The following is a 24,109-nucleotide window of genomic DNA, read 5'->3' on the forward strand; positions in this document are numbered from 1 at the left end:
CTGCAGCCGAGCGTTGTGGGTTACCAGTAGTCACAGAGCTACACTGTTGCCATTCCAGCGAAACAACTCTCTCTCTCTCATTAGAGAGAAAGAGAGAGAGAGAGAGAGAGAGAGAGAGAGTTGTTTCACTGGGTTGGCAACAGTGTAGCTCTGCGACTACTGGCAACCCACAACGCTCGGCTGCAGATTGGGATCTGTTTTGTTTGGTACCTTTCCCTGGAAAATTAGAATGAGGTTCATTTGCGTTGTGTAGATGGCCGCTCCGCATTACCCCAGAGGGTGTTCCACATTGCCCCAGCAGGTGTTCCACATAACTAAGGTTAATAAAAAAAAAATAATAACTTTCCTATTTAAGCACTCACCGTTTCACATTGCTGCAAAGGCATATCTCAGGACTACCACTGATCTGGCATCCCACAATGTCATCCCCTATACTGCTAGTATATGTGACCTGTGGTACCATTTTTGTTCACTTTAAGTGTTTCCTTCCAAAGGGGTTCCTTAATCCCCAGGTAGTAGCAGAGAAGGTAGGGAGGGACCGTCCGGGGCAAGCGACTGTCTCGGGCAGGACACCCCTACCCCTCTGCTACTAACTGAGGATTAAGTAAATCCGTTGTAAAAACACTCAAAGTCAAGAAGGGCACCACAGGTCAAATTTATTAGCAGTATAGGTGATGACATTTTTAATGCAGGTGTCTCTACCACTTTAAGATTGATCAACATTGGGTAGGCGGTGGCTCAAGTGGTACCGTGCTGGGCCCACATTCACCGCGTGATGGACGACAAGAGTTCGAATCCTCACGCTACCACCTCGGAATTTTCAGTCACCGCCGAGTGGTTTAAAACTACCCACATGCTGTCCTGAAGACCACCCACCACCCCGGACTCTAGAGGAAGCAGTCCAAGAATCCAGAACGAGTTCCGGGGGGCAGCATGAGCCAAGAGAAGATGGCGCCACTGTAAACACTTGCCTGCGCCATGACGGGCTGGGATCGAATACCATCCAGGCCCCTCAAGCAAGCCTACTGGCGCAATAGGTACATACATTAAAACAAAACAAAAAACATTGCCCTAATTTAGCATGTCCCACATTGCCCCAATGCCTGTGGTAGAAAATGTTTTTAATTATGTTGAATTATGGAAAAAGCATTTAGAGTATCATTATTTTCAATAGATGTATATGAAAGTACATAGTTTTGTACGTCTTTTCATATGAAACAAAGCATTTCAAATGTTACAAGATTTTCATTTCAGACCCTAGTAACCCCCAAAACATGAAAAAGTGTCCCACATAGCCCCGCTCTGCAGTAATTATATATATATATATATATATATATATATATATATATATATATATATATATATATATATATATATATATATATATATATATATATATATATATATATATATATATATATATATATATATATTTATAATGGAATTATAATAGCAGTAACTTTATACGCATTGATATTGGAAGCCTATGAAGGAAATCTCAGGTCTCAAGCAGGCCTAACCTGCGAATACTTTTGGCACTCCGTGACAACACACCAAAGCATTTTTGGGAAGAGATTTTTTTTACGTCTACGCCTTTAGCGCTGGTAGGCTTGCTTGAAGGGCTTGGATGGTAGTCGGCCCACGCCCGTCTGGGGGCAGTCATGTGTTTTTGGGGGCGCCAGTCCTCCCTCGCCCTAGGCCGAGGGGCAGCTCACTCTTGTACGAGGTATCGCCCCATGCAGGTGAGGCAGAGCCGCTCTCAGTGTTCAATATACTTTGACTATAATATTATATATGAGGACTCTTATACGAGGTATCGCCCCATACAGAGGCGTAGAAGCAAGTCTGTCTGATAGTAGGCTGGCTGGCCGCCGTCAGGACCAAGCCAGCATGTTGTGTGCAGCAGTGTGCGGGAGGAGGAGAGAGGGAAAAGGACAAATGGTATGTGTGTCATTCTCTGGGGTAACAACGGTGGAATGCAAATACTCACTAGTTGTAGTCAAGGCTCCGTGCTGTTAAAACCGAGTGAGCAGGTAACATGTTACCCCATGTTAGTGGGAACACTTGCTATGTTTTCTTGGTGTGTCGGTGCTACTTATTTTCGTGTTTATATGTTAGTTTAAACTGATAGTTTATCCAGTGTGTTTGTGCTGGTTTATAAGTAATTAAAGTAAGCTCTAAGTGTTACGAGTGACACAATTTAGTCTCATAAGGCTGGACCCTGTCCCTTGACCCCTAGTTCACCATCAGAATCTCACAACAATTATAGTTACTGCGGTCTCCACCTCCCCTTTAAAACGCGCCACTTGTTATCCACCCAATGTCCCATACACAAAAGACTGAGCCAGTAGGGGCAGGGAGCGTGGAGCCCCGCCTAACACAGGGAATCGTACATCTCCATTTGGAAGGTATTTTGCCATGGCTTTAGTGCGGTACGACGCATCGGACAGGTGAGTACTGAGGGCATCAGGTATCAAACTGAACGACTTTCTCGCGCCGAATAGCCGATGTTTAGTCAGAAGGGCACGGGTCTCAACAGCTCCACGCAGGGTGCGGGGCCGGAATCACGATACCCACCGGCATCCGCACCACAGAGAATCAGTATGAGCTTTTCGACCATGGCCTGCCATAAAGGCAGCGGCAGAGTACTGCATGTTTGCTTCTAATCATACTCATAATATGGTACGCCCCGTGGCTTAAAGCAGTCAGTCTGCACCGGGTGGCGAAATGCGCGCGATTGAAAGGTCTCCGGGCGCTGAGACAAGGAAACGAACAACGTCGTCACGGCTAGCACTCGCGGCAATCACCTCCCGGCTTAACGCAGTCCTGCTGCACCTCGGGGTCTGTTACTTGGGGTTCGGCAATTAGGCGCGACAGCCTCAAGCCGCTAACCCATTGCTGGGGTGCCTAGCCCCGTTTTCATAGGCAGCAGCTAATGTTCCCCTGCCTGACCAATCACAGCAGCGGGGCCTGGACCCAACCCAGAAAGGCCCAGGTATTTGCGACAGCTTAACCGCCCAAGTCTGCACCATCGTGTTAACCACGTAGGCTTTTTCGCAGACCCAGCACTGCCGCAAAAACTTTTACGGGTCAGTTTTACAAAACTGGAAGGCCGACACTCTGTGCTGTTTTCGGATGCGCGTCCGTGGCTTTATCGCTTCGTAGCTACCATAAGGTAACCTCGACGGCTACGAGCACCACGGACTTTACCACTCGAGTCAATTCAGAGGATGGGCAAGAGTTTTCCCGGAAGCAGCGAGCCAACAGGGAGATATTCAGAACCCTCCACAACCCGAACGCCCGGGTAGGCACCCCAGGGCGCTACCCTATACGCCCGGCGTGAGCCCGCAAGGCCACAGTGCCGGGCAACTACGCCAGGGCCCTCCCACCCTGGATGTGGGTGGGAAGGAAAACCAGGGAGGCAAAGATCTCCTGGCGCATCCGCTTTCGCGGTAAACCAGTGACTGTTTAGTCACACTGCGTTGCCCTTCCGAGCCAGGGGGCGGGTAGCCCCCTGCGCAGTGCGTCCAGCGGGACCACGGGGAGTCCAGTCACCAGAAGTAACCATGTGTTCTAGCCAGCCCGCACCACCCAGACGAGCTGGCCCACGGGACTCTCGACCCCTGCGGGCCCCTTTACTCGCCTTACCGCAAGCATAAGTCAAACCTTCTTTCACAAGTGGGACCGAGGGCGGTACATATCCGCATTTCTTATTCCCCCCCACTCCCGCAGGAATGTTGGGCGACCCGCACGCCTTCTCCACGGGGACGGAGCCCTACTCACCTAATCCAGTCTGTGGTTCAGGCAGGCTACGAGTTAAGCTCGGGCACGCACTGTGCGCTCCGTTAACAGTTTTTTGACACTCCCGCCATTTGAACCTGCGCTGCCTTGACTCTCGTCACTTCGATATGGTCTGTAGCGCTCGGCAGGAACGTTATTTTGTCTCAGTACTGCGGGACACACAGCTTTCCTGCGAACCTTTGCACCAAGAGGCCATAAACCACGCTGCGTGCAAGCTGGGGCGCGCCTTACGGGTGGTCAAGGGGGCTGAGCGTGCTCGGTTACCCCAAGGGAGTCATAGTTATTCTCAAAGTCACGCTACCTATATTATTTGACAGATGATAATCCTGTGTTCGATAACGGTGCCTTATAAGACTTGGTAAATAAACTACTAATTTTACTTTCTGGTTTAGATGATCACTAATTTAGCTGCTTTGAAGTATAATGAGCCTACATAATTAAGGAGTGCCCATGAAAGGCACGACATCCACACACCCCAAACAGCTGCTTACAGTCAGTCCTGAGCACTCATTGTCTTCCCCAGCCACCCACTTCTTCCCCTGCAGCCCTGCCACCCCTGTCTAGATCAATATCGGTGTGGTGTCATGAGACATCCCAGTGTTATTATTATTATTATTATTATTATTATTATTATTATTATTATTATTATTATTATTATTATTATTATTATTAATATTATTATTATTATCAGAACTAGGAGGGAGCCCCAAAGAATAGTCAAAATGACTATAACCCCAAACGTGATTGTGTCTCTAAGGAGGGCCCAGCATAGCTATGGAAATGAGATGTGATGTTTTAGAAGAAAGGAGTTAACCCTATTTTTCAATAAATTAGATGAACAGGAATTAACAACCTCTTCTGGAAGAGAGTTCCATAGTTTCTTTAGGGCAGGGATTAATGATCTTGAAAACTGATTAGTATTGCATCGTATATATATATATATATATATATATATATATATATATATATATATATATATATATATATATATATATATATATATATATATATATATATATATATATATATATATATATATATATGATAAAGCTCTACTATTAAGGGATTATGTGAACCTAGTAGCACGAACATGGTTAAAAGGTGGGGGAAGTTTACTATGAAGGGGATGGTCATTAGTACTAACAGTTTTATATAGAAATGTCAAACTTCCTACCAACCGGCGATGCTCTAATGTAATGTTAAGATTGGGTAGTAGGAATCTAATATTATTGAAGGTCCTCTCCAAAAGATGAAAATGGGGGTTTGCAGCTGAAAGCCATTCAGGGGAGCAATATTCAAAGGAAGGGAGGATGAATGAGTAAAAACTCCGTAAAATAACTGAACCATCCTGATATATCTTCTTGCATTTACGAAACAACCCTGTTTTGGGGGAAATTGATGCCACCAACTGCCGTATGTGTTTTTCAAAAGTTAATTTAGAGTCAAAAGTAACACCAAGCAATGTTAAGGATGTGCAATCTCTAATACGTGTACCATTAATAATAACAGGAGGATGAACAGGCTGGTAGGTCCTAGATCTACTAATAATAGACTCTGGGTTTTAGACGGGTTTAATTTCACCCCCCATTGATTGCACCAGGACATGATTTTATTAATGTCAACTTGGAGAGTCTCGGGAACAATTTTTCTATGTTGGGGCGAAGATATAGGTATGTACATAGAGGCTGGTATCATCGGCATAAGCAATCATTTTTGATAAAATACCATTCCACATATCACTAGTAAAAAAAGATAAAAAGCAGTTGACCCAATACACTGCCTCGGGGAACGCCTGACCTAACAGGGCGAAAAGATCCAAAAGCATCATCAATTGCAACTCATTGACTACGACCAATCAAAAAGTCTGTTAAAATGCTTAAAAACGAACTGCCTACACCCACGGATTGTAATTTAACTGTGAGGGAGGGAAGGGGAGGGGAAGGGAAGGGAAGGAAGGAGGGAAGGGAGGGAAGGAAGGAAGGAAGGCAGATCTGAAGGAAATAACGTAGGAATGACTGACTGGCTGACTGACTGACTGACTGACTGACTGATTGAAAGGATGAAAGGAGGGAAGAAAGAAAGAAAAGAAGGAAGAGAGAAAGGAAGGAAGGAAGGAGAGAATGAAAGAAAGAAGGAAGGAAAAGGTAAGAAGACAAACAGACGAGCAAACGGAAATATAAACACACAAACACAAAAAACTTACATCATAAATAACTCCTCCTACTACTACTACTTCTACTATTACCACTACTACTACTACTCCTACCACCACTACTACCCCTCCTCCTCCTCCTCCTCATCCTACCAATACTACTACTACTACCACTACTACTATCACTACTAGCATTTTACGGCGCTCCTATATTTCCCCGAGGTGTAAATTTTGTCAGGTCAAGGTTAATGGCCGTACCTGTGCTATTGTGAAACGCCTTTACGCCCCCTAAATAAGAGTGGAGGTGCTTCCTCTTGACACACGTGGAGGTGGGCCCTCACGCACACACACATACACACACACAAACACATAGTATTTCACTCTTTTTTTTTTTTCCTTCTCTCTCCTTTTCTTCGTTTTCTCACTTTCTTTTTCCTTTTTTCTTTCTCTTCTTCTTTTGCGTTTTCCCCGTTTCTTTCTCTTTATCTCCATTTCTGTCCTATTTCTCTTCTTTTTTTCCTCTTCTCTCCTTCCTTTCTTCTTTACCCTTTCCCTTCCATTGTAACACAGGGTCAGTTTCTCCTCCTCCTCCTCCTCCTCCTCCCCTCTTCCTCCTCCTCTCACACCCTCTCCCCGCTGCCCTTCACACTCACAGACGATTAAGTTTTGGATTGCCCGGGAGAGGAGGAGGAGGAGGAGGAGGCTGGACTAGCAGGCAGCAGAAAGCCTGTTGGCTCAGTACTAGGCTGCCTGCGTTCAGTGATTTAATCAATCCGTTTGCCATAGGAGTGGCTTGCAGGGAAGGATTAAAGCACTTGTGTATCTACTCTTGGGTACATTCAGTTCACTCCCGATGCAGCAAAGTGACGATCAATGCGTTTCTTGAAGGAGTTGATGGTCTCTGCGCTAACCACTGCTGCAGGAAGACTGTTCCAGTGGCGAACAACTCTATTCGAGAAACAACTCCTGCCGATGTCGGTATTGCATCGCTTTGCTTGAATTGTTTTTCCGTTGTTTCTTGTTCTCAGGTTTGTAGTTGTTTCTTGTTCTCAAGTTAGTTTGTATCTCAGGTTAGTTTGTGGAGGAGGAGGAGGAGGAAGAGGAGGAGGTGGAGGAGCACAAAGTAACACAAAGAAAGAACAAACAACAGCAGACCTGCTGGTCCTTACGAGGCTGTTTGTGACAAGTTACACTAACTATCTAATCAAGGGTGGAAGATGAAGGACAGTAGAGGCGAAGGCTCCTCCCCCCCCCCCCCATCCCTCCAGCCAAAGCTGGCAGGAAAGGAAAAAGAACCATGAAGCATGGAAAAACTGCATGGAAATTATGTACGAAAGAGGAAAGAACTACCATTACTGCTACCACTAACCGGGCGATAAAAGCGGACAAGGACACCAGTATTCGAAAGAACTTAACGTTATTACGACAATGAGTAATATCTTAGTTGCTGGTTGGATTCAAAACACTTGTCTAATCTATTCTTGAAGGCCGTAACTGTTGTACTATCAATGACATCACAAGGTAGAGAGTTCCAAACATTAACAACTCGATTGAAGAAGAAGTGTTTAGCTTCGTGCGACGAAAATCTTTTACCACTTATCTTCAAATGAGGAGGAGGAGGAGGAGGAGGAGAGATGAAGAAAAATGAAGAGGAGAAAAGAGACAAACTACTCCTCGAGGACTCTCTCTCTCTCTCTCTCTCTCTCTCTCTCTCTCTCTCTCTCTCTCTCTCTCTCTCTCTCTCTCTCTCTCTCTCTCTCTCTCTCTCTCTCTCTCTCTCTCTCTCTCTCTCTCTCTCTCTCTCTCTCTCTCTCTCTCTCTCTCTCTCTCTCTCTCTCTCTCTCTCTCTATATATATATATCCATCACCCTCTATCTATCTCTATTTATCTATATATCTATCTATTCAGATTCTCACGCAGGGCTATTCTTGGGTACATCTTGAAGTAAAGTTTTTTGAGGGTCCTCACGCGGAAGGCACCCACCAAGACGCGCTTCAAGCCTCCCTCTCTCCTCGTGTCCCGCCTCAGGGCCAGCACGCACAGCCACGCGCCTCTCGCTCCCCTCCCTGGCTTGTCTATCCTACCGAGATGTGAAGAATGGGGGAAATTGTATATGTAGGACCGCGATGCCTGTTGATAAATATGTATGGGCGGTTAACTTTGCCCAAACATAATCTACATAATGATCTGGGAGAGTGAAGCTTGGCCTGGGCTCTCTCTCTCTCTCTCTCTCTCTCTCTCTCTCTCTCTCTCTCTCTCTCTCTCTCTCTCTCTCTCTCTCTCTCTCTCTCTCTCTCTCTCTCTCTCTCTCTCTCTCTCTCTCTCTCTCTCTCTCTCTCTCTCTCTCTCTCTCTCTCTCGGTCTCTTTCAGGCTCTTGGTCTCGTTCTCTTGGTGTCGGTTACGGTTTCTTGGTCTCCAGGTTTCGGTGTCTAGGTCTTTCGGTTCCTTGGTCTCTCGTTGTCTAGGTCTCGGTTTCTTTCAGGTTCGGTTTCTCTCGTTTTCTTGGTCTCTCGCTCATTCGTTCTCTCTCGCTCTTTCGTTTGCTCTCGTTCCTCTCACATCATCATTTGCATCATCATCATCATCATCATCATCATCATCATCTTCTTCCATTGCTACTCATACAGCCATATAATTCATACAGGCTTGAATTCAGAGTAAAAACCATCTTCAGATTCGAGTTAGTTGCAAAATGAGGAAGCATAATGTATCAATTCTCAAAGCAAATAAAATTAAAAGAGACAATGACCACCACTGTAGTCGGTCTCTCTAAAATACACCACTGAAGTCTGCTAAATAATCCGATAACTCTGTATAACAAATTATCCTAACCTAAAAAAAGAAAATAAACTTGTCTTCGTATCCCAAATTAACTAAAAAATATCGCCGCTCTTCTAACGTTTCCCTACACATTGACATCAAAATACAACCACCTTTCCACCAAGCAGCCGCCTTCTATAACAATGGATGTAGCTGTGGAGCTTCTTGGAGGACGAATCTATTTCTCATTCGTCTACACTGCATAGGATACTTACCGTGTTGTATATTTGTTAAGGTCTTAGTGCGTTGCTGACCTTCCTTACCGTACATAAATTTCCAATAGATGAAGATAACACACACAGCAGTAAATACATAATACATAACAATCTCAATACAACATAAAACCAAATACATAAAATTGAATACAGATGATTAATATGATGGTAAAATAGTACGTGCAAATACCTAAGAAATAATGCAGGATAAATAGATAAATAGAGATAGATAAGAGATAGATAGATAGACAAGCGAGAGAGAGAGAGAGAGAGAGAGAGAGAGAGAAAACTTATCCATAACGAGACGAGAAAAGACACTGTAGACTTTTCCGAACGAGTGAAGTGGACAGATGGAAGAAGATGGAAGAGGAGTAAAACATGGAAACATGAAAACATGGACTAGCAGGCAGCAGAAAGCCTGTTGGCTCATTACTAGGCTGCCTGCGCTCAGTGATTTAATCAATCCGTTTGCCATAGGAGTGGCTTGCAGGGAAGGATTAAAGCACTTGTGTATCTACTCTTGGGAACGTTCAGGTCACTCCCGATGCAGCAAAGTGGCGATCAATGCGTTTCTTGAAGGAGTTGATGGTCTCTGCGCTAACCACTTCTGCAGGAAGGCTGTTCCAGTGGCGAACAACTCTATTCGAGAAATAACTCCTGCCGATGTCGGTATTGCATCGCTTTGCTTGAATTATTTTTCCGTTGTTTCTTGTTCTCAGGTTGGTTTGTAGCGTGAAGAGTTTGGAGTGATCAACGTTGCTGAGCTTGTTCAGGTACTTAAAGACTTGTATCATGTCTCCCCGCAGGCGTCTCTTTTCCAACGTGAAAAGGTTGAGTCGCTCGAGTCGCTCTTCATAGGGCTTCGTCCTCAGTGATGGTATCGTCTTCGTGGCGCGGCGCTGTACTCTCTCAAGTAATTCAATGTCTTTCCTGTAATTAGGAGACCAGAATTGCACGGCGTATTCCAGGTGGGGCCTTACCAGCGAATTATACAAGGATAACATAACTCCCGGCGTCTTGTATTAGAAGTTCCTCGCTATGAACCCAAGCATTGTATTGGCTTTCTTACAGGCGGACTTGCAGTGTTTTGTTTGTTTCAAGTCACTGCCGATGGTGACCCCGAGGTCTCTTTCCTCTTGCACAACATGTAGTGGTTCGCCACCCATGTGGTATGTGTGGTTGCTGTTTCTGGATCCTATATTCATTACTTTACATTTGGTATTGTTGAAGGACATCTGCCATTTTCTGACCAACGAGTGATCTGGTCCAGGTCTCTCTGGATAATTTCGCAGTCTGCCGTTGTGAGGGCCTTCCACCCACCTTAGTGTCGTCGGCAAATTTTGAAAGATTGGATTTCAATCCTAGTTCTAGGTCGTTGATATATATGATGAAAAGTATGGGTCCTAGCACTGACCCTGTGGCACTCCACTTGTGACCGGGAGCCACTCGGAGGCCTGTCCGTTGAGTACAACTCGTTGTTTTCTTCCAGTGAGCCAGTCCTTGATCCACGTTGTCAGATTGCCGCCTAATCCCGCCGACTTAAGTTTCTTGAGGAGTCTTTCGTGTGGCACTTTGTCAAAGGCTTTCTGAAAGTCTAGATATATAACATCGCTGGGGATATGATTATCCCAGTTTTCATAGATACCTTGGAAGAAGTCCAATAAATTGGTTAAGCAAGAGCGCTTGTTCCTGAAACCGTGCTGAGCATCGGAAATGATGTTGTTGTCTTCAAGGAACCTAACGAGTTTGTCTCTGATGATCTTCTCGAGGATTTTTCCCGCCACAGAGGTCAGGCTGATTGGTCTGTAGTTTAGGGCTACACTTTTGTCTCCCTTTTTGTAGATCGGAGTTACATTCGCTTGTTTCCAGTCTTTTGGGACTTTGTTTTGTTGTAGTGACAGATTGTAGATGGTGGTGAGTGGCTTGAGGATTTGCTGCTTGAGTTCCTTGAGCAGCCTGGGTGACAAGTCGTCGGGTCCGGTGGACTTGTTTGTCTCGAGTTTGTCTAGGTACTTCTTCACATCCGTTCGTCGATTGTGCCAATTTCTAGGGGAGTGATTCCCATCGGTGGGGTAGGGCTCTCGGGTACGGACTGGGTATTCTCGACCGTGAACACAGACGCGAAGTTTCTGTTTAGGATTTCGACCATTTGTCTGCTGTCCTGTGTTAGCACGTCACTTTCATCTTTTAAGGGACCGATATTGCATTTTGTCTTCTTTTTGGTTCTTATATACGTGAAGAACTTTTTCGGGTTGGACTTGGCTTCGCGTGCAATTTGCTTTTCATAGTCGCGTTTACGCTGGCGAATGAGTGTTCTGCAAGCTCTGAGGCTTTGATGATACTGTTCGCGTGCCTCGTCAGTGCCGTTTTCCTTGAGCAAGTTGTATTTTCTCTTCTTTAAATTAATCGCCCGTTGAACCTGGGTAGTCATCCATGGTGGGCTTGTGGTAGGAGGAAGAGAGGAAAAGAAGAAGAGAAGGAGGAGGGTAAGAGGAAGAAATGTGAGAGAAGGAGAGGGAAAGGAAGAGGGAGATAAACATGGAAACATGGACTAGCAGGCAGCAGAAAGCCTGTTGGCTCATTACTAGGCTGCCTGCGTTCAGTGATTTAATCAATCCGTTTGCCACAGGAGTGGCTTGCAGGGAAGGATTAAAGCACTTTTGTACCTACTCTTGGGAACGTTCAGTTCACTCCCGTTGCAACAAAGTGGCGATCAATGCGTTTCTTGAAGGAGTTGATGGTCTCTGCGCTAACCACTTCTGCAGGAAGGCTGTTCCAGTGGCGAACAACTCTATTCGAGAAATAACTCCTGCCGATGTCGGTATTGCATCGCTTTGCTTGAATTGTTTTTCCGTTGTTTCTTGTTCTCAGGTTAGTTTGTAGCGTGAAGAGTTTGGAGTGATCAACGTTGCTGAGCTTGTTCAGGTACTTAAAGACTTGTATCATGTCTCCCCGCAGTCGTCTCTTTTCCAACGTGAAGAGGTTGAGTCGCTCGAGTCGCTCTTCATAGGGCTTCGTCCTCAGTGATGGTATCATCTTCGTGGCGCGGCGCTGTACTCTCTCAAGTAATTCAATGTCTTTCCTGTAATTAGGAGACCAGAATTGCACGGCGTATTCCAGGTGGGGCCTTACCAGCGAATTATACAAGGATAACATAACTCCCGGCGTCTTGTATTCGAAGTTCCTCGATATGAACCCAAGCATTGTATTGGCTTTCTTACAGGCGGACTTGCAGTGTTTTGTTTGTTTCAAGTCACTGCTGATGGTGACCCCAAGGTCTCTTTCCTCTTGCACAACATGTAGTGGTTCGCCAGACTGCGATGAAGGATAAGGAAGAAAAAGAGCAACCAGAGAAGATAGGAAGGAGGAAGGGAAGGAGGAGGAAGAGTAAGCGAAGAAAGGAGAAAGGGAAGGAAGGAGGAAGAGAAAGAACAAGCAGAAGGGAAGGAGGAAGAAAAGGACAGAGAAGAAGAAGTAGTAAGAAAAGAGAGAAGGAAAGGAAAGGAAGGGAAGGAAGAATCAGAGTAAGGTAAGAAAGAGGAAGGAGATAAAGAAACAAATAAATAAAGAAGAGAAGGAGGAGTCGGAGGAGGAGGAGGAGAAGAGAGAGACGTAAGATGGAAAACAGAGAGAGGTGATGACCAGAAACAGTGAAACGAAGAGGAGGAGCAAGAAAAAGGCGATAAAAGAGGAGAGGAACATGGAAGGAGGGGAGAGGGCGTGTGAAAGAGGAGTTACAAGAAAACGAGAAAGACACCAACACATAAATTTAATAGAGGGAAGGGAAAGGGAAGGAGGAGGAAGGAGAAAGGAAAGATGAAGAGAAGAAAGGAGAAAGAGGAGGAAGAAGGAAGATGGGAAGGGAGGAGGAAGAAAAGGAACAAGCAGAAGGGAAGGAGGAAGGGAAGGAGGAAGGGAAGGAGGAGGAGGAAGGGAAGGAGGGAAGGAAGGAACGAAATCAAAAGAAAAAAAGGAAAGGTGAAAGACGAAACGGTAGGGTCCATTTATCTACCATTTCGGGGCTGACACACCCACACCCAGACCCAGACCGAGACATTCTCTCTCTCTCTCTCTCTCTCTCTCTCTCTCTCTCTCTCTCTCTCTCTCTCTCTCTCTCTCTCTCTCTCTCTCTCTCTCTCTCTCTCTCTCTCTCTCTCTCTCTCTCTCTCTCTCTCTCTCTCTCTCTCTTGCTGTAATAATAAGGACAGTGAGTGGTCGATGCGTCCGTTCCACAGCGCCGTGTCATTACCAACAAGATTTTTTCCTCGCACGATTCATGAAGCTCCTCGCCATCCATAAAACATCGGCGACTCAAATCAAGAGACAATTTACTCTTGACAGCAAACCCTTCCTCAACCCTGAACGAGTGTGTGTGTGTGTGTGTGTGTGTGTGTGTGTGTGTGTGTGTGTGTGTGTGTGTGTGTGTGTGTGTGCGTAAGATAGTAGATAGTGTTGCCAATTAAAATCAGTGCGGTGCAGGTGCTCAAACGTACGTGGACACACACACACACACACACACACACACACACACACACACACACACTCACCTGATAACACTCTCTCTCTCTCTCTCTCTCTCTCTCTCTCTCTCTCTCTCTCTCTCTCTCTCTCTCTCTCTCTCTCTCTCTCTCTCTCTCTCTCTCTCTCTCTCTCTCTCTCTCTCTCTCTCTCTCTCTCTCTCTCTCTCTCTCTCTCTCTCTCTCTCTCTCTCTCTCTCTCTCTCTCTCTCTCTCTCTCTCTCTCTCTCTCTCTCTCTCTCTCATTTTACCCTTTTTTCTTTACTCTAATTTCTCCCATCTCCTTTTTTCCGTTTTTTTCCTCTTTATAAACTAATTCCCTATCTGTCTGTCTGTCTGTCTGTCTGTCTTCCTCTCTTTCTCTCACATATCTTTGAGTCCCTGGTTTCTAGACGCCACACTGTAAGTAATGTGACCCTGCAATGCTCTTCACTTCTTCCTCTACATGCATACCATATCTAACGCCTCTTCATTCCTCTCTCTCTTAAACACACATAAACACCTTGGTTCTTAGACACCATGCTATAGGTTATGTGGCCAATGCATGACTCCACTCCTTCCTTCCTCTACTAAAACAGATCTTTCGGCTTTCCTTCCTCCTCTCTCTCAAACACTCATACATAGGTACCCTGTAGTTCGTGGTTTTTAGACACACTATAGGCGATGTGGTCCCTCTAAGACACCATTTCTTTCTTCCTCTACGAGTCTACACGTTTAACAAATTCTTACACCTTTCCCTTCCTCCTCTTTCTCTCTCTCTCTCTCTCTCACTCACACACATACACGCCCTGAGTCCGCCCGTTTCTCCACACCACACTGTTCGCAGCGCTACCGGAGACCCTTGCGCTCCTTCCTTTTATACCCGCATACGCTGAGTTTCATGATGGCGTATTCCGCTCAACGATCGCCTTGAAATGGTGCTGGAACTGAAACTGAGGCCCGCCGTGTGTTGCGCCGCAGCACCGCTCTCTGCGCCCGCAACGACGCCAGCTTAACACGGTGCTCCAGGGTCAGTATTCCACCTCTCACGTCAGCTATTTCCAAAGGCCAAAAAGGAGATAATCGGATTCTCATGAGTGTTTCCTTATGTTCAAAATACAGAAGAAGGGTCAAACTACTGCCAGGTTCATTAAACTACCTCTGGAAATGCCCCAAACCCGTAACGAAAGCCCTATGAAATGTGGGTGTGTGATCCCCGAAATGTTTGAGAATATGGTCCCTGGTTCCTCGCGCTGATGGCAAACCTCACAGATGGATCCTTTCAATTTTCTGTATCTTGGAAACGGAGAGCTTGAGTTTATCCCTCGAGGCGCCACTACCAGCAAACTTAATAAACACAATAGTACATGAATAGCATAATAATACACGTGAATGGCAAACCTCACAGATGGATCCTTTCAATTTTCTGTATCATGGAAACGGAGAGCTTGAGTTTATCCCTCGAGGCGCCACTACCAGCAAACTTAATAAACACAATAGAACATGAATAGCATAATAATACGTGTGAATGGCAAACCTCACAGATGGATCCTTTCATTCTTCTGTATCTTGGAAACGGAGAGCTTGAGTTTATCCCTGCAGGCGCCACTACCAGCAAACATAATAATACCTGAATAGCAACGAGATATATTAATTCCCATGTTCTGCAATTATGAGGAAGGGAAGATAGAGGTTAATGGATTAGTCCTTTAATTTTCTGTATCTTGGAAATGGAGAGCTTGAGTTTATCCTCGAGGCGCCACTACCAGCAAACATAATAATACATGAACAGCAACGAGATATGTTAATACTGATACTCTGCAATTATGAGGAAGGCGAAGATAGAGGCAAACGCTGTAACACTCATCAGGAAGGGTAAGGATTAAGGGGTGTGGCGAGGAGTAACACCATCCACTATAGCTAACATTATATAAAGTGTAGTTAAGTAGCTGAATTTATCCCTCTAGCAATATGTTGTTATAAGGAAGGGGAGGATTTGGGTTAATGTTGTAATACTCATCAGAGAGGGTGAGGATTAAGGGGCGTAGCGAGGAGTAACACCATGCAATACAGCTAACATTATATAAAGAGTAGTTACCTGTTTAATATACCGTGCATGACGGACCCTTCACCTGTTAATTAATATCAGAGCGTGAGGTGTGCCGGCGTCCTGAAGATCACATGGCAAACATGGAAACATGGAAATACAGGGAACAAAAAGCCCGTAGAGCAAATGAAAGCACTTTGTATTCAGGTAGAACAGATAATACTCGTAGTTATGCTTCACTAAAATTTACAGACGAACATGTATAGTTTCCTCCATTACTCCTGTTTTTTTCATAGCGGGGAAAACTATAACAGGGCATAAAGCAATATTTATAAATGTGTATAGAGTGAGTTTATGATAGAAAGGAAGACCAACGATATAGCTACGCCTGGCCTTAGTGCTCATCTCCGTTCCATTGACTCTTTAGCATATGGTGGGTATACAAAAAGCAAAGACTAGCTGCGCGTGGCTTCAGTGCTCTTCTCCGATCCATTGACCCTGAAGCTCATGGTGGGTATACAAACGAAGACCAGCTGCGCGTGGCCTCAGTGCTCATCTCCGATCCATTGACCCTTGAGCTTATGGTGGATAAACAATAAAGAAAGACTAGCTGCGCGTGGCCTCAGTGCTCATCTCCGTTCCATTGACTTTTAAGCTTATAGTGGATATACAATAAACATAGACTAGCTGCGCGTGGCTTCAGTGCTCATCTCCGATCCATTGACCCTTGAGCCGATGGCCAGTACAGCCTACAACACACAGAGACTAACCAGATGCTGCGCCCAAAGTCTCAAGCCGTGTGTTGCCTGCCCCACGCACTCCTCAGACTCATAAGCTACGCACGCCCGCGGTCACCTACACGCCAACGTTCCTGGTATACGTGACGACTTCTCAGGGTGACTATTCCTTCACTGGCATTCTCTTCGTGCCCTCGTTTTAATTGTTAGTGTTCTATTGGTGGTTTATTTTTATCTTTATTTTATAGGCGTGTATATATATTTTTTTTCAGTACATCTTATTAGGCTTATTTCTTGTTAGTGTTTTTATTTATTTTTTTCGTATTTCCTGATGTGATATTTTATTCGAATGTATTTTGAATTTGTTTGGATCATTTATATTCTAACCCGTCCGCTGCGACTGGCACGGATTTGGCCTTCACTGGTAGCCTGGATAGTGGAGTCCGCTAAAAAAAAGAAAAATGTACGAGAGGTCAGAGGAGAGGTCAGCTTCGGGTGGAGAGGTCAGTCTTGGTACTCTCCCACTCCGTCCGTAAGTTCTATATAGTAACGCACAATCCGCCCACTCTTTCATCTTCACTTGCTTTCAACCTTTTTTTTTTCACTCATAAATACACAGACTATCCCATCACGTCTATGAATTGTACTGATGCGAAGATCCACTCCTCTATCTCATTTTTACTTGCATGTTCTTACTTTTTCTTCCACAAACAGCTAAACACACGGACACTATATCATTTTGTCTATAACTTCACTCCATTTATTTCACCTTCAGCTGCGTAATTTTACCTTTTTATCCACTTATAATTACATACACTGTGACTATCCCATTCTGCTTGTAAATAACACAGTAACGTCTAACTTCATTAGTCAATTTCATCTTCATCTACATATTCTTATCTGTTTTTTCCACTTACAAATATACAAACGTTCTCATTCTGCTTGTAAGTTGTAGTAACACTCAATTTGATCAGTCTATTTCATCTTCACCTGCCTATTATTGTGTGTTTTTCCGCTTACAATTATGCAAACTATAGTATCCTTTCTTTAAATTCTAGCAATGCACTACTAGCCCCATCTATTTCACCTTCAGCAACGTATTTGTATCTGTTTTTCCACTTATAATGACGCAAGCTATCCTATCTTGTCTTTATATCTAGTAATGCATAGCTAGCCCCATCTATTTCATCTTCAGCAACGTATTTTTTATCTGTTTTTCCACTTATAATTACTCAGACTATCCTATCTTGTCTTTATATCTAGTAGTGCATAACTAGCCCCATCTATTTAATCTTCAGCTACTTATTTTTTATCTGTTTTTCCACTTATAATTACTCAGATTATCCTATCTTGTCTTTAAATTCTAGTAGTGCATAACTAGCCCCATCTATTTCATCTTCAGCTACGTATTTCTATCCGTTTTTCCACTTACAAGTACACAAACTCTCCCCTTCTGCCTATAAATTCCATGAACGCAGCGCTGGTCCATTCTATTTCATTCTCGCCTGCATTTTCTTTCCTCTTTTCCCACGCAGAGCTATCCACACAAAAATAACTATCTCATTGTGTCTGTAAATTCTAGTAGTGCAGAACTCGTCTACTCTAGTCATTTTTACTTGCATATTTCTACCATTTTCACCACTTACAATTACACGAACTATCCCATTCTGTCTATAAATCGTGATAGCGCAGAATTTGTCTATTATCTTTGCTTGCATACTTACCTTTTTTTCACTCTGCACTATCCCATTCTGTCCACAAATTCTGATAATGCACAACTCGTCCACTATTTCATCATCACACTTGCATATTCTTACCTTTTAATCCACATGGACCTCTCCACTCAGAAACAATCCCATTCCGTCTGTTAATTGCACTAATCCACTCTATTACATCTTCATCTACATCTACATATTCTTAACTTTTATTTCACACTGAACTAAAAACACAAACTTTCCCATTCTGTCTATAAATCAAGCATAAGCCAGCACTGGTCCACTCTACCATCCAGTCAACACACACACACACACACACACACACACACACACACACACACACACACACACACTGCTTTATGCGCGACTTATTGGAACTCCATCAACAGCTCCAGCCTTGCATCCATCACCGCTCGGGATGGACGCTCGGGAACAATATATTAGCCCAGCATCACACGCGCACACACACACACACACACACACACACACACACACACACACACACACACACAGGCAGGCTCTCTCTCTCTCTCTCTCTCTCAGCCGCATATTTCCGAAAGGTATGCAAGATTGGCACCAACCCGAACCCTGAGCCTTGGGTGACTAACAACGTAATTCTATTCTACTTATTCTAATTATATTATTTTGTTCTATTCTATTTTATTATATTATTCCATTCTATTTTATTCTATTTTATTTTATTCTATCATCATGTATTTCTCGGCAGTATGTACAGGTAATGACCTAGCTTGGCCCACTCTAATCTGACCTAACCATGTGGTGCTCTCTGAATTATTCTCAGTGTATTTCCCGGCAAAAAAAGTCCTGTCCTACCCTAATTTAACCTAACCTGACCTAGCCCAACCCTACCCTGAACCACCTAACCTGACCTCAGCAAACCTAACCTAACCTTAACTAATTAACCTAACTTGTCCTAACTTATTCTAACCTAACCTAACCTAACCCAATCTACCCTAACCTCAACTCACCCAGTTTATCCTAACCTTAACTAACCTAACTACAACCAAACCTAACTTGACCTAACCGAACCTGACCTAACCCAACCTGTCGTAACCTAACCTAACCTAACCTAACCTGACCTAACCCTAATCAAACCTAATGCAGACTATCTTAGCCTGATCTAACCCAATCTACCCTAACCTCAAGTCGCCCAGTTTATCCTAACCTTAACTAACCTAACTACAACCAAACCTAACTTGACCTAACCGAAGCTGACCTAACCCAACTTATCGTAACCTAATCTAACTAACCTAACCTAACCTAAACCCAATCAAACCTATCGTAGACTAACGTGAGCTGACCTAACCCAATCTAACCTAACCAAAGGTAAGCTAGCCTGACCTAACCCAATCAAACTTAACCTAACCAAACTATAATCTGACCTACGCCGGACCGGACTTTCAACACTACTACAGTTCAGGAATATACCTCCCTCCCCGCCGCCGCCCTTCCCGCCCCTCATCACTGTCTCGAGCTCAGGAGTTTTATCTACAAACTTCAGAGCCGCACAGCCTCCCCCACCGATCCCTTGAAATCTGCCAAAATACTGCTTCCCTCCTCCATCCTCCTCGCAACTTCCACGGTCTTGCGAGGAAGAGGAGGAAGAGGAAGAAGAGGAGGAGGAGAAGGAAGAGGAAGAAGAAGAGGAGGAGGAAGAGGAAGAGGAAGAGGAAGAGGAAGAGGAGGAGGAGGAGGAGGAGGAGGAGGAGGAGGAGGAGGAGGAGAAAGAGGAGGAGGAGGCGCCACCCCACACAAGCAAGGACAGAAAAATGAGGGTGAGGGTTATATTCTTAAACAATTCGGTCCCCAAGCACTCACATTTGACAAGGCTTTCGTAGGTGTGTGTGGCATTTCGAGGGGTACTTTTATGACCCTGGTGGTAGTTTGACCCTTCTTCTGCACCATGATCGTAAAAAGACACTCGTAAAAACCCGATTAATCCCCTTTTCGGCCTTTGGAAATAGCTGACGTGAGGAATGGAAGCGTCTGAGAACACCGACCTGAGTGAACCAGCCCCATCGGAGGCTATATTTGGCCCTTCCTGCTCCATGCCTCGCCCTTCCCAGAAACGTCCCCGTTCCCTTTCTTTTCTTGCCTCGTCTGCTGCCAAGAGAAGTCGACGCTCACTCCGAGGTGTAATTTTTCTGTCACTTTGTTGCGCGAGTCTTTACAGAAGCCGGGAAAGTCACATCAAAGAGCGGGACTTCTTGAGGGTTGCGCGTCACGGTACTCTGGTCTCAGTTTGCGTCCTTCCCTTTAGCTAACTCGGTCACTCTTTTTCCGCCTCCTTCTCCGACTATTATCATGGGGGCGGCGTCTTGCTGGAGTCTTTGATACTTCTTTTCCCTTTTTCTGTTTCCTTCTGAAGAATACACGGCCGACCTGCTTCTAACCATCACCTTCTTTTAACTAATTCAGTCGATCTTTTTCTGGACTCTTTATGAAAACAGCGTCTTGTAGGAGTCTTTGGTATTCTCCTATAGTTCACGGTACTCTGATCTCAGTTTACTTACTTCCATTCAGCTAACTCGATCGCTCTTTTTTCGGCCTCTTTCTCCGTCAATCTTATGGTAGCGGCGTCGTGCGGGAGTCTTTGATGCTTGTTTCAATTGTGCTGTCTCCTCGTACGCGGCCGACCAGCTTCTAACATCCAGGATCTTCTAACTCAATCGCTTTTTCTCCGTCTATCTTTATGGGGCCGGCGTCTTGCGGGCGTCTCTGACACTTCTTTTGTTTTTGTTTTGTCTCCTTTGTCCTAAAAGTAAACACTCTTCGATAATACACGGCCGACAAACTTCTTAACATCTTCTTCTCCTAACTAATTCGATCATTCTTTTTCCGGCCTCTCTCTCCGTCTCTCTTTATGGGGGCGGTGTCTTGCGGGAGTCTTTGATACTTTCCCCTTGTTCTCCTTCCTTCTGAAGAACACACGGCCGACCAGCTTCTCCTAACCACCAACTTCTAACTAATTCAATCCCTTTTTTTTCTTTCCGGCCTCCTTCTCCGTCTCTATATCTATGGCTACGGCGTGTTGCGTGAGGTCTTTGATACTTTTGTTTTCTCTGTCTATCTTTACTTCGTCTATCTTTTCTTCGCCTATCTTTTCTCCGTCTGTCTTTTTTCCATCATGTCCTTTCTACGTCTATCTTCTCTGCGTCTGTCTTACTCCGTTTGTCTTTCCTTCGTCAATCTATAATCCGTCTGTCTTTTCTCCGTCTATTTTTTTCCGCGTCCATCTTTATTTTTAACCGAAACACGCGTATATATAAACACCGCCAATACCTAGCAACAAATGGCATGGTGCAGACGTGTTTTTTCAGGAGCAGGAGCATGAGTAAAGCCACCGACTCTCTCTATCCTATTTAAAGTGACTTCCCATCTACCCTACCCTTAACTAACCTAACCTAACCAAATCAATCTAGCCTAAACCAACCTGACCTAACCCAATCTAGCCTATCATTAACTCACCTAGCATGACCTTTCTTTATACTTTCCCCTTTTTTACAATCTGTCTGTCAGTCTGGTCTACGCTATCTATCTATACTACGTATCTATAAGCAGTGCAAAGACCCGGCAACAAAAAGTGTAGTACAGAGGCGTTTTTCATGGGCAGGAACGTTCATCCAGTCCGTTCACAGCCTCGCTCTGGCCGGGCAAGGGATGGATCGCGAGGGTTCCTGACCTTTCGCAGTTCCATTGATGAAGGACCGGCGAGTGTTGACTTGGTAAACAGCGCCGCGTGGGAGCCGGGCTACAGGTGTCCGCGTGACGGCTGGGCGGCTCAGGTATCGCTATGGCTTTGAATGGCGGACAGAAATTAAGGCTGTCGATGTGATGAACGATTGGTTGGCGTGTGAATAGAGGTGAAGGAATGCCCGCACACACACACACACACACACACACACACACACACACAGATAGATAGATACAGTTTGTCACACACAATCATAAAATCAAGCAATATGCATACAACTCAAATCAATTAAACACGAACAAAATACAGAAACACATAATAAAACCGCACTCCAAAAATTAAAAACTTTGTGCCAGAAAAAAAAAAATCCAAGCCAAAGTTAAGACAAAGCAATAAAGATCAGTAAGATAAATAAAAGTTTGCGAAACACAAGTTCAAACTAAAAACAAGAATAAAACGCGCATGAAACCCTTACTGACATGAACCAATTACTCCTCGAAAAGTTAGACAACAATTAGAACATCAGGACACAGCTGTAAAAGAAATAATAAAACGGTCCCATTGAACGAAATTATAACTTAACCACTGAATAGTTACACACACACACACACACACACACACACACACACACACGCACGCACGCACACACGCACACACGCACACACACTGATTGATTGAATGACTAACTGGCTGAATGACTGAATGATTAATTGTCTAGTACACACACACACACACACACACACACACACACACACACACACACACGGAGAAGTGTTACTCTGATTGGCGGTGACACGACTGAAATAAGCGAAGATGTGTGTGTGTGTGTGTGTGTGTGTGTGTGTGTGTGTGTGTGTGTGTGTGTGTGTGTGTGTTTGTGTGTGTGTGTGTAAGCAAATTTAGACACCAAAGGAGAGAAAAAGGAAAAGAAAAGAAAATACAAAGTCACATTATGTAAATATTTCCCCGGAGAAAATAGTCAAGCAAGAGTAGAGCAAGCAACCACACACACACACACACACACACACACACACACACACACACACACACACACACACACACACACACACACACACACACACACACACACACACACACACACACACACACACACACACACACACACACACACACACACACACACACACACACACACACTGATTTCTCTTGTGTTATATAGTGTCAAGTTAAGAAGCATCAAAGTGACTCCTAACACTGTTTCATTGGTCAAGTAAACAAAGTGTATAAAGTATACAGAAGTACCTATTTTATGAGGAATACAAATGCGAGCAGATTCCTGAACACAGTCACGCTAGAGAGACATGAAGGGGAAAATAGTATCGAAGTGACTCCTAATACTGATCTTCTGGTCTTATGTAGTATCAAATAAACAAAGTAAAATATCGAACAACCTAATTTATGATGGATACAAATGCGATCAGATTTGCCAACACAGTCACGCTACAGAGACATCAAGAGGAAAATAGTAAGAAAGTAACTCCTAATACTGTTCCTTTGGTCTTATGTAGCGTCAAACAAAGTATATATATAAAAGTACCTAATTTATGAAGGACACAAATGCGACCAGATTCCCAAACAGTCACGTTACCAAGACATCAACTGGAAAATAGTATCAAAGTGACTCTTAATACTGGTCCGCAGGTTTTATGTAGTATCATATTAACAAAGTAAAGTATCAAAGTACCTAATTTATGAAGGATACAAATGCGAGCAGATTCCTGGACACAGTCACACTACAGAGACAGACAGCTAAAGAGACAGACAGACAGAGTTCATTGACCACAGTTTCCATAAAAATTTAAAATACGTTTATGCTAAAAGCTCCAGTGAATTTTTTTTTTACAGTAAAGGAAGCAACTCAAGGGCAACAAAAACAAAGTGTAGAAAGAAAAGCCCGCTAATCGCTGCTCCTATAAAAGAGAAAAGTAAAGAGTGGCCAAAAGAGAGGTCAGTTTCGGGTGGAGGTGCCTTGACACTCTCCTCTTGAAAGAGTTCAAGACGAATACATTTAAAACACCCGCAAAGTCATTAGAGTTGACCATACACGTGTAGTCTGGTACGAAACACGGCACACAGAAATCGACGAAAACTGGCAAACAAATCGAAACAAAACAAAACATAAATCAAGTCGAGCAAAATGACTCCTAATACTGGCCAGCGGGTTATGTAGTGTGAAGTAAACAAAGTATCATGCAAATAATTATGAAGGACACAAATGCGAACAGATTCCTCCGACTCAGAGAGACAGCAAGAGTAAAATAGACGATACTCGATCACCTGAAATCAATATGCATTCAGAACAGCCGCTGTAAATAATCTCCAGCAGACCAAACTATTCTTATAATCCCCAGTATCACCAACGAACTAGTGGACCGCTGCTGAACTTAG

The sequence above is a fragment of the Eriocheir sinensis genome, unplaced genomic scaffold (assembly GCF_024679095.1).
Source record: "Eriocheir sinensis breed Jianghai 21 unplaced genomic scaffold, ASM2467909v1 Scaffold303, whole genome shotgun sequence".
Classification (NCBI taxonomy): domain Eukaryota; kingdom Metazoa; phylum Arthropoda; class Malacostraca; order Decapoda; family Varunidae; genus Eriocheir; species Eriocheir sinensis.